The sequence below is a fragment of the Mastomys coucha genome, unplaced genomic scaffold, assembly GCF_008632895.1.
Source record: "Mastomys coucha isolate ucsf_1 unplaced genomic scaffold, UCSF_Mcou_1 pScaffold12, whole genome shotgun sequence".
Classification (NCBI taxonomy): domain Eukaryota; kingdom Metazoa; phylum Chordata; class Mammalia; order Rodentia; family Muridae; genus Mastomys; species Mastomys coucha.
This window is the reverse complement of record NW_022196894.1, coordinates 33603634-33614477: the sequence shown is the minus strand read 5'-3', so window position 1 is coordinate 33614477 and position 10844 is coordinate 33603634. Positions and strand designations below refer to the sequence as shown.

The 10844-nt window shown below is 42.6% G+C and overlaps 1 pseudogene; it reads right to left on the bottom strand.

The window, feature by feature from the left end:
* Positions 1-438: 438 nt before the first annotated feature.
* The window catches only part of LOC116086273, a 15554-nt pseudogene continuing 5148 nt past the window's right edge, over positions 439-10844 (bottom strand).

Below are 10844 nucleotides of genomic sequence, written 5' to 3'. Positions count from 1 at the left end.
TCAATTCCAAGCCAGGACATCAAAGTGCAAAGCCCTTGTTTTTATGTACTCAGCCCAGCTGTCATTGCATTATGACCCACGTGGCACAACCATAAACTTGCCAGCTAATTATTTGCTTAATTACCTGTGTGTAGGAGGAATCAAATAACTCAAAGAAAATGGCCAATATTCTTGTTAACATCTAAACTTTGACCTCTTTCTATTTTCCAGTTTGTAAAACATTTTGACAGCTTTGTAATAACTACCTTCCAGCATATGCCCTGTACTATTCAAGAGTTAACAATTGCTAGGATGAATCCCGAACAGGCTCTCAGAAAACCCTGTATTTGCTTTAAATTTTTCAGTGACACATAGTATTTACACATTTTTATTCTTTTGTAATATAATAATAAAGTACAGAAACACTTCAAATTGCTCAGAAAAATATTTCTGTTCCAGCTAAGACTCCAGCTTCTGCTTGACCGTTGGGCAAGACTTCAGACCTGGGGTTGGACTGCTGCCCAGCCTCAATAGCTGCTGCCCTTTTGCCCCCTGAAAAGTTAAGGTGGATGAGCACAGACATTGCTCTTCTGGGACAGTAGGACAGTGGCTAAGTGCCCTAGAGCCCGGCAGAGAGTTCAAGCACTGCCTGAGACTTCACAGAACCCATGAAATGGAGAAGGTCTACCCATTGGTTTGTTCTAAGGACTGAATGAATTAAGGCAGATAATACATTCAAACAGCACCCCAAATATTCAACAATATAAACAATATTTTTGGTGGTTTTCTGTTGTTTTGTTGTTTTGCTTTGATACAGAGTTTCTCTGTGAAGCCCTGGCTGTCCTGAACTCACTCTGTAGACAAAGCTGGCCTGAAACTCACAAATATATGCCTGACTCTGCTTCCCAAATGCTGGAACCAAAGGCACACACCACCAACATCCAGCCTCAATAATATATTTATTGAGTTAAAGAATCTGGAGGGGGGGTTGGTCATACAGCTTAGGGGGATCTTCACTCATGGAGAGGTGGTACCTTTCTGTGACGCGTTTGGTTTGGAGTAAGAAACCCTTCTCTCAAGCTCCTGTGCATACACTCCTTATTTCCCCCCCATCGATAACAAACGTAATTCTGACTAACAGAAAGTTAAACTGAGAGGGGGGAGGGGCCTCGCGGCTCTCTGAGCAGTCAGCTGTTTTCCCTTCTCAGAAATCAAGGTGCGGCTTTCAGTAACTGATGTGCTGTGCATTAGTTCCATTTTGCTTCTTCTTTTTTTTTTTTTCAGCTGCACAGATGGGAGGAGACTGAATTATATGAGGTGAACTGAATTTTTATGAGATCCATTTAGATCCGACATCGTTCAAAAGCCAGGTCAATGCAGATGACAAAACTTTATTGTAATCAAGCTGCTACGGATCAGTCACAGTTGCAGAACAGACTCAGGAGCTGAACTGTGTGACCCAGAGCCACAGTACTGCAGCCTTTTTTTTTTTTTTTTTAAGATTTATTTATTTATTTTAGGTATATGAGTACACTTAGTAGCTGTACAGATAGATGGTTGTGAGCCTTCATGTGGTTGTTAGGAATTGAACTTAGGACCTCTATTCATCACTCAGGTCAGCCCCACTCACTCCAGCCCAAAGATTTATTTATTATTATAAATAAGTATACTGTAGCTGTCTTCAGACAGCACCAGAAGGGGGCGTCAGATCTCATTATGGTTGGTTGTGAGCCACCATGTGGTTGCTGGGATTTGAACTCAGGACCTTTGGAAGAGCAATCAGTGCTGTTACCCACTGAGCCATCTCACCGGCCCCGTATTGCAGACCTTTTAAGTTTCAAAACCACAAACATCTGTGCCAAGTTATAGCTACATTTTCCGACCAATCAGGATTTAGGGATCGAGGATTTCCTTAGGAACATGTCTTTGTGGTACACTTACCTGTTCCCATTAGTTGGGTTGTTCAACTGTTGGCAGGGCAACTCACCTAGCATTTATGGCTCAACTTGCCAACCAGGATGCCAGTTACCTGGGTACATGTCACTCTCTGCCAAGCAGGATGTCACTGACTCAGAGAGGTCTTGGGAACTTCAACTTTTATTTGATTCCCTATTCAAAAATGGAAGTTTTATTCAAAACTGGCTTCAGTCTGGTTCCTTTTCAGAGAGTAACAAAATAATAATTGACGTCTTAGAGAAAGTAATATCAGGAAACCAGTCCCCAGTGTTCTAGAATGGTGTAATCAGATGTTGTGCACCTCTGTTTCCCTGGTAACAACTGGAGGAGGGTTGCATCTTTGTGACTTGGACCTCTTGAACTAGCCACCTTCTCTTGGACTTCTTACTCTTAGTGGTACAGTGTAGCATCTGGCGCCCGGCGGTAGAACCCAGGTATCTCCTTTTTTCTTAGTGTCTTTACAGGTCCAATCTCAGGCTAGCCATCTTCTGCTACTAGAATACCTGAGACCAACTGTCTTATGAAGGAGAAAGGTTTTTTTTGTGTGTCCTAGCTTTGGAGATTCTGGCCCATAATTAATTGGCTTCATTACTTTGGGCCTGTGCTGAGCAGCACATCCAGCTGAAGTGTGTGATGGAGCAAGCCTGTTCCTCGTGACCATGAAGTGCAAGAAAGAAGAGACAAGGTTCTCTGCATCTTCTCTGAGACCATACCCCACGAGGACATCCCATGCTCTGCCTTGTAAAGGTTCTGCCCCCCTCTCAACAGCACTTAGTTAGAGGCTGGAACTTTAGCATGTGGGCCTTGAAGTGACACTTCAGATCCAGATTTCCTCCAGGACACTTGCTTCCCCTATTTCACTTCCTCCTTTGGTAGCATCCCAAATCTGCCGGGGCCTGGCCTGCCCCTCTCACCTCTTTGCACACCCAGACCCTGCAATCAGCAATACCACACAGTGGACTAGGCCTTTTTATACCAATTAGCAATCAATAAGATATTCCACAAACATGCCCACAGGCCAATCTGATGGATGGAATTCTTCAACTGAGGTTTCCTGTCTGTGGTGGTTTGAATGAAAATGACCTCCGTAGGCCCACCGGGAGTGGCACTATTAGGAGGTGTGTCGGTGTATTTTGGGGGGGCTACTTTATTGGGTTCTGTTATCTACTACCCTTCTGACCGTTATTCCATCCCAATCCCTTCCAACCTCTAATACTATGTAGGAGAGAAAGGTTAAAAGGGAAAAGGGGCATAGACCTCTGTACACTACATCCTGCTGTTAGAACTCTCCGGGTCCTTGGTGTAAATCCAATCTCCATTGTCAGAATATCTCCAGCTAGCAATAGAGCAATCCAGCAATCCAGCAATCCAAAAAACCAGCAATCCAGCAATCCAGAAATAAAAAACCCCAGCAATCCAGCAATCCAGCAATAACAAAAGCAGCATCAAGGATTAGCAGCAGTGGGGGCAGCAGCTGCCATGGGCCTTCTAGCTGCTCTCCCATTTATCCCCTTTCTAGAGTCCCCAGAATTAAACTATGTGCAGCTGACAAAGATCATGCCCCTCCTAGTACATGAGACAATCATAGTTAATGGCCGTGGACAAACTGAAGCAGCCCCGGGTATCTCACAACCAGGATTAAAACTAAAACATATTAACATAACTCAGATTTTAAGGAAACCAGCATTCTCACTACAGAATTATGGTCTTGTTGGGGTGGGTGTGGCCTTGCTGGAGGAAGTTTGTCCACAGCAGTGGGATTGAGGTTTCAGAAGCTCAAGCAAGGCCTAGTGGTTCATTGTCTCTTCTGCTGTTAGCAGATTAAGATGTAGAACTCTAAGCTACCCATGGGGTCTCCAGCCCCCATGTCTGCCTGTGTCCCACCATGCTTCCTGCCAATGGAATAAACCTCTGAAATTGTAATCCAGCCTCAATTAAATGTTTTCCTTTATAAGAGTTGTTGCAGTGTCTCTTTACAACAATACAAATCCTAACTAAGACAGTATCCCAAGCATGTCAAATGGATAACCAAAATTGGCCCTGGTAGCCATATCATTCTCAAGCCCTGTCTATGGCCTAACTCGCTTCTCATTTCCGCATTTTGAAGATGAGGAACTTGAGTAACTAAGTAATTAAGAAGAAGTTTGGATATCTAGTGTCTTTTTTTTTTTTCCTTTTAAAGCACTATGTAATCTATCGCTGGGGATCCTTATTACCCCTTTCTGGTTTTTTTCTTTTTTTTTCTTCTTTTTTCTTTTTTGGTTTTTCGAGACAGGGTTTCTCTGTGTAGCCCTGGCTGTCCTGGAACTCACTCTGTAGACCAGGCTGGCCTCAAACTCAGAAATCTGCCTGTCTCTGCCTCCCATGTGCTAGGATTAAAGGTGTGTGCCACCACAGCCCAGCTGCAATTAGATTTTTTTTCTTAAGACTTATTTATTTTATATATGTGAATACACTGTAGCTGCCTTTAGACACACCAGAAGAGGGCATCAGAACCCATTATAGATGGTTGTAATCCACCATGTTGTGGCTGGGAATCGAACTCATGACCTCTGGAAGAACAGTCAGTGCTCTTAGCCACTGAGCCATCTCTCCAGCCCCCAATAGCTAGTGTCTTAACTAATTTTCTATTGCCATTACAAAGCACCATGACTAAAGAAACTTATAAAAGAAAGCAATTGATATGGGGCTTAGGGTTCCAGAGGTAAGTTAGAGTCTATGACTGTCATGGTGGGGAGTATGGTAACAGGCAGGCATTTGTGGAGCTGAAGCTGTAGCTGAGAGAGATTACAGAGAGACACTGGAAATGGTGTGGGCTTTTGAAACCTCAAAGCTCATCCTCAGTCACACACCTCCTCCAACTTGGCCACACCTCCTCATCCTTCCCAAATAGTTCTACCAACTGAGGACCAAGCATTCAAATATATAAGCCGGTAGGAGACATTTTTCCTTCAAACCGTCACAGCTAGTAAGCAATACAAATAGGCTCATACACATGCAGCCTGGTTTGGGGAGTTTGTGCCAAAGCCCATCACATATCAAGACCCACTGAAACTTTTTTTTTGGCACATAGAGAAAATGTTTTGATCTTAGGAAATGCTGCTAAAAATCCTCAGTCATCATAGCGTGTAAGGTGAGTGGCGCTGTAATGGAACTGACTGGAAACATTTCCTCTTCAGCATTTAAAATTGTTAAGCTGGCATCTTTCAATATGAGCTGCTAAATATATTCTCTGACAGTATGAATAAAAGGGCCATCTCGGTGACAGCTCCTGCCTCTCAGTCGAAGTCCCTGACTGAAAATAGCATACATTTGAAAATCATGTGGTTGTCTAATACCATTTATACAATACTTAGGTGAATGCTCCCTGGGCTAATAATTTTCTATCAGTTTTAGGACTTTTTAAAAACAACTTCCCATGACACACAGAAATGGTTAACAATCAGGGAACACAGTTTCCTATCATCTGATTTTTTTCCTTTTTTTCAGAAACACAGATTTATGCCTGGAAACAGCAACAGCAAATGGACAGAAAGTGAATAGCTAAATCAAGAAATCAGGGATGGGGAGAGGGAGCTGGAAATCTTAGCCAATTGTCTCGTTTCTTTGTTGATTGTTTTGAATCCTCCGTGTCTTTTGTAGCTATAGACTAGCAAATCAATGCTGAACTGATGTCCTCTCTAGACAAGTGAATTAGTTATTTTGGCACCAATGAGACCAAAAACCCTGACAGAAGCAACTTAAAAGAGGAAGGATTTATTTTGTTCAGAGGGTTCAGACTGTCATGGTGGGAAAGGCGTGACAGAGTAGTTCTTTGTTCATCGTTTCTGTGAGTTGGGACTGTTATGGTGACAGTAAGAATCGTTCAGTTCACATCATAGTGGGTAAGGGAGCAGAATGCATACCCCCAAGGATCCAACAGCAGTGGTGTATTTTATCCAGCTCCCAAAGTATCCAGGGCCTCTCAAAAGAACATTACTAGGGACTAAGCAGTCGAATTGTGAGTCTGTGATTCTCAGTTGCTGCTCTGAGAAGCGTTTACAACGGTGTGTCTATCGTCTGTGCCCATCCATGACCTTCCCTTCCTGTGTTTGGTCCGTGTTCATCCACCACCTTCCCTTCTGCTGGTAGCTTCTCTGCCTCTACTGCAAGGACTAGAAATGTAGCCAGTCTGGTAGCTGGTTGGCTGGTTTCACCTTTCGGAGCATCTGGTTGTGAAGCACCAAGAGGGCTTGTTAGTGATGAGGTGTCAGTAGACTTACTTATTCAGCATTTCTGCCTACGGCTTGCTGCTGGTGGTGGAGAATTCCTTTCCCACCCTCATCTGACACCTACTCTGACTCACAACAAATGGAAGAGCTATGAGTACACAATTAATAACAATGAAAACAGTTAAGTGTTTTGCAGTAACCTAAGTTATACTAGTTTATGCAAAAACTGAAATCTATTGACTCATTACCATACAGTCCAGGCACTGGCTTCAGGTATAGCTTGATCTAGATAAGAAAGCGACACTATCTAGACCAGCTGTTCTCAACCTGTGGGTCATGACATACACAGGTATTTACATTATAATTCATAACAGTAGCAAAATTACAGTTATGAGGTAGCAATGAAAATAATTTTTATGGTTGGGGGTCACCACATGAGGAGCTGTATTAAAGGGTCTCATTGTTGGCGGGTTGAGAACCTCTGCTCTAGACTCTGATTTTCTTGATTATTCAGTGGTGTTTTCTTTTTTCTTTGAATGTCACATGATGAATGGCAACTGCTACCAGCTCCAGGCCCATTTCAGGCAAGAACACCCAGTGTAGTATATATTAATCATCAAGACTGTGATACATGGGAACAAGGTTGTACTGGCGGGTTTTGTGTGTCAACTTGACACAGGCTGGAATTATCACAGAGAAAGGAGCTTCAGTTGGGGAAGTGCCTCCATGAGATCCAGCTGTGGGGCATTTTCTCAATTAGTGATCAAGGGGGTAGGGCCCCTTGTGGGTGGTGCCATCCCTGGGCTGGAAGTCTTGGGTTCTATAAGAGAGCAGGCTGAGCAAGCCAGGGGAAGCAAGCCAGTAAGAAACATCCCTCCATGGCCTCTGCGTCAGCTCCTGCTTCCTGACCTGCTTGTGGTCCAGTCCTGATTTCCTTTGGTGATGAACAGCAGTGTGGGAAGTGTAAGCTGAATAAACCCTTTCCTCCCCAACTTGCTTCTTGGTCATGATGTTTGTGCAGGAATAGAAACCCTGACTAAGACAAATGTGCTCAGAGAATCGCTCCAGGAGTTGCTATGATTAGAAAAGTCTTGGTCATTATTACCACCAAAAGGAAACTCTCCATACACTGATGGCTAAGCCAGGTCACATGCTCTACACTTAGAGGTGATTTCAGTTTTCATTGGACTGTTCCCAAAGAAAATTCAGGGTGCTTTTAATAGAAGGGAAAGGATTCCAGACAACCGTTACATGCTTGCTGTACAAGCTGGAGCTTAATAAGTTAACTTGTCTTATCATAGGTCTTTTCAAGAAACAGTTTTCCTTAAACATATGAAGAGCGGGTAAATTGTTATTGGTAGAGAGTAAAAGAAGATTAAATGAACTCAAGCACTCTCTGCCTTTACTAAATACTTATCTTATTTTACTTATTTAATTAGTTTTTGAGACAGGGTATCTCTATGAAGCTCTAGCTAGCCTAAAATACTGTTTAGACCAAATTGACCTCAAACTCAGAGATCCATCTGCCTCTGCCTCCAGAGTACTGGGTTTAAAGGTAAGTGCCACAGGGTCCCACCCATCAAGAATTTAAGTAACTTTTGAAATTAGAAAATGAAATGAGATGGTGAGACACCCCAGCTGATGGAGGTGCTAGTTCCAAGCCTGACAACCCAAGTTTGGGAACCAAAATGGCAGAAGGAGAGAACTGACTCCCCAAAGTTCTCCTCTGACCTCCACACCCCTACTGTGGCATGTGCATGCCTACACACAAATAAACAAGTGTAAAAAAATAATGTAAAAATAGAATGGTAAAGAGATGGGCAAAATCATAACCTTTATTGTTAGGTAAGGACAACTCAGTTAAAAGTTTAATAACCACCGGGTGGCCAATGCTACCCAAAGAAGCTTTGTCTTGAATAACAAAAGAAACAAAGAATTTAACAGCCCAAATACACTTAAATTTTTGTAAGAATTTATCATATGATATTAGTACTTTATTTTTTTATTTTTATGTGAATGTAATGTGTGTACTTCAGGAGTATTTGTGTATTACATTCATGCAGGATCTGAGGGAGGCGAGTTACAGATGTTTATGATATATCATGTGGGTGCTGGGAACTGAACCTGTGTCCTCTGCAAGAGCAATAAGGGCTTTTAACCACTTAGTCATCTCTCCAGGCCCTTTAAGGGCCACTTTATATAAAAGGTTTTGAGTTTCATGTGGCCAGATGATACATAATGACCTTTCAATTGTATGTTGAAGGCATTTCTAAGTCAAGGCACGATTGAGAACTAGGTGTATATCAGAAAGCAGAACTGTAGAGTTGGGAAGTTAATGACAATACACAGGAAACAGAGTCACCAAGTGTGCGCTCACTTACCTGTGAAGAGGAGAGAGGAAGGCTGGGGCTCAGACTGACCCACTGCTGAGTCTTTAAAGCTCAAGCTATTTCATGAAGTAGAAAGGGAGGCCACAATACAACCACCTCTTTACAAAATCAGCATTACCCTGATATAAGAAAAAAATATGAGAAGAAAGCATAGACTGATCTCCCTGATGAGCATAGATGCCAAAATTCTCAATAAAACGCGTACATGCTGAATTCAAGAACACATCAAAAAAATTATTCTCCATGATCACGTTCACTTCATTCCAGAGATAAGAGTGCTTCAACATATGTCAATGAAAAAATGTCATACCTGACATCAGTATACTCGAGGACAGAAGTTACATGTTCAATAGATGCAGAGAAGACTTTTGATAAAAATCCAACATCACTTTATGAGAAAATCCATGAAGAAATTAAGAATAAAAGGAACATTGCAAACCTGTAGCCATAGTAACAAAGACAGTGCAAAAACAGTCCAAAACCAAACACAGATCACTGGAATAGAGTAGACGAGTTAGTTACTAAAGGCATACAGGTACAGGGGCTGGAGAGATGGCTCAGTGGTTAAGAGCACTTGCTGCTCTTGCAGAAGCCGGAGGTTCAGTAGTCAGCACCCACAGGGCAGCTCACAGGTACTGTATTCCTTATGCACTAGACTCCAATTCCAGGGGATTTGGATGCCTTTTTCTGGCCTTGTTGGGCTCTGGCACACAGGTACACATAAACTCATATAGCACGCACACATATACATAAACATAAATAAAGATTCTAGCCGGAGCCGGGCAGTGGTGGCACACGCCTTTAATCCCAGCACTTGAGAGAGTTTGAGGCCAGCCTGGTCTACAGAGTGAGTTCCAGGACAGCCAGGGCTACACAGAGAAACCCTGTCTCAAAAAACAAAACAAAAAAAGATCACCTTCAGCCACATACAAAGTTTAAACTCATGCAGTTACAACTGAGATGCCAAATCTTTTAAGTTCAGACTCCTTATTAGAGAATCTGATCTAAGTTTGAACTCAGGTAAACTAACAGGTTGGTAACAAGTTGTACCCCAATAAAACCTGAACCTAGCTCCAGTCTCTAGACTAATTCCCAACAAGACCAGCGTTTCCAGGTTACACCCTCAGGAAGACCAGTGTCTCCAGGTTATTCCCCCAACAATCATGCAGCCCAGGTTACAAGCCCACCCCCTGCCTAACGACCACCTATGCAGAGCGGAGCAGAAGTTAAGTTTATGATATGACTCCCAGTACCAGCCAATTATGTTAAAGGCCACAATAGCTTTCCAATTAGATGTACTCCCTGCTTGCTGCTTACTATAAATCCTTGTCCCAGTAGACATTCAGGGCTCCCCAACCACCAAAATTGTCCTGTGTGATGATGGTATTTTGGGGGGGGAGGAGCTAGCTCAAATAGAATAAAGACCCTGCTGTGAGCTGTATCAGATTGGCTCCTGTCTGTGTTTTTTGAGATGACTAACATTTCCCTGACACTACAACAACCACCACAATTTTTAAAAAGATGGCAAAAAACTCCCATATTTTGGGGAAAAGATATTCTTTCCGACAGATAGTGCTGAGAAGACTAGGAATCTAAAAGTAAGAGAATGAAATTAGAGTCCCATTTCTCAGTTTGCATAAAAACCAATTCCAAATGGACCAAAGACTCTAATACTGTTAGAGAAGAAATGAGGAAGGTATTTCAACATCAGCCAAGGCAGGGCTTTCTGAAAAGGACTCCAGTTGTTCAACAATTGTCCAATGTCAACATTTGTCAAAGGGTACTGCATGAAATAAAAATGTCTCCTCACAGCAAAGGAGACAGTTGTGCAAAAGATAGGCTGCATCATGGAAGAACATCTTTACTAACTACACCTCTGGCAGAGGATTAATATCTAGAATATACAAGGAACACAACAAATGTCAAGAAAAGAATCAAGACAATCAATAAATAGGCTCACAAAGCAAATAGACAATTTTCAAAAGACAAAGTACAAGCGGCCAATCAACATGTGAAAAGAGATTTAATATTACTAGCCATCAGACTGAGATCCACCTCATTCCTCAGGACAGTAGTCAGAAGGAAATCAACTTGCTGGGGAGGGTGCAGAGAGGAAACCCTCAGACACTGGAGGTGGGGTGTAAAGTACTCTAACCTCTATGGAAACCAGCAGGGAGGAACTTACACAATTAAAAATCACCAGGGCAAGTGGACCTCTGAGTTCAAGGACAGTCTGGTCTACAGAGTGAGTTCCAGGAGAGCCAGGGCTACACAGAAGCCCTGTCTTGAAAACCAAAAACAGAGAGAG